Source organism: Ips typographus, linkage group LG2 (assembly GCF_016097725.1).
Source record: "Ips typographus isolate SLU linkage group LG2, UJ_Ityp_2.0, whole genome shotgun sequence".
NCBI classification, from domain to species: Eukaryota; Metazoa; Arthropoda; class Insecta; order Coleoptera; family Curculionidae; genus Ips; species Ips typographus.
In genome coordinates this window covers 4,040,138-4,041,132 of record NC_138423.1, presented here as the reverse complement: position 1 = coordinate 4,041,132, position 995 = coordinate 4,040,138, and positions in this window count along the sequence as shown.

The following is a 995-nucleotide window of genomic DNA, read 5'->3' as shown; positions in this document are numbered from 1 at the left end:
AAATAGGTTATGTTAGTTTAAACTGTCACTGTCAAATTAACCTGTCTTCTGTCGCCTGTGGTCTGTATAATAAAGCTAGTAGTTTAAATTTAAATCACTTTTTAATTTCGCCTGAGTTATAAATAATATTGATTGTACTGTAAATTATAATAATATAATTGATTTAGACTATATCACAGCCGTTTTCTTTCGGTTGGTGATTTCTCAGCCAAACGCTTCATGGTCCAGAGGTCACATGACCTTCGTGTAATTTTGTAATTATGGTGTCATGTGATTTTTAGATTATAACGCGAGTCGGTGGATCCAAAATCATGGACCCAAGTTTCTCGTGTTTTTATTTTGGTAAAAATGAAATAAAAATTGTTCGTAATGCATTCTCCAAACTGAGAACAAATAAGAATCAGCCAATTTAAAAAAAAAAAAGCTTTCTCATGACGTAATTTAACTACCTAACTGTTTTTTTTAAATTATTCTTACATTTATGTTTCGTACCTTCTATAGTCTGTTGGTCTCAAAATTCGATGCTTTTTCCAGATAATTCCTATAAATTCAGTAGTCCTTTAACCTTTTCGTGTCCGGATCACACTATGTCCTTCCAAAAGTTTGCGGCTCGGATAGTCTTGTCATTTGCTAAGATTTGGTTCCATCAGGCCATTTCGACGCAAGTTAGCAAGTGTGGAGGGTTCTAGACTAGATTTCTCTGCAGGAGCACTGCGTGTTTTCGTCTTCTGGCAGCATGCCCCATGTTTGCAGACTTTCTCTGCACCTCGAGACTCCTGTGCGAAGTTTGTTGAGCATTCTTCAGATTGGGTATGGGAGAAGATATCCCAGTGCCAGCTTCTTTCTTTGTTTCATAATTGGGCTTTGAACCTAAAAGCGCGCCTGGGTCTACCTGGTTGATGACCATAGAGCGAGTGCCTTGGGTCGGTCCCTTATTATCTCCCCCTTTCCATCTTAGCAACTTTTCCTCTTAGCGAGGGAGTATATACCTGATG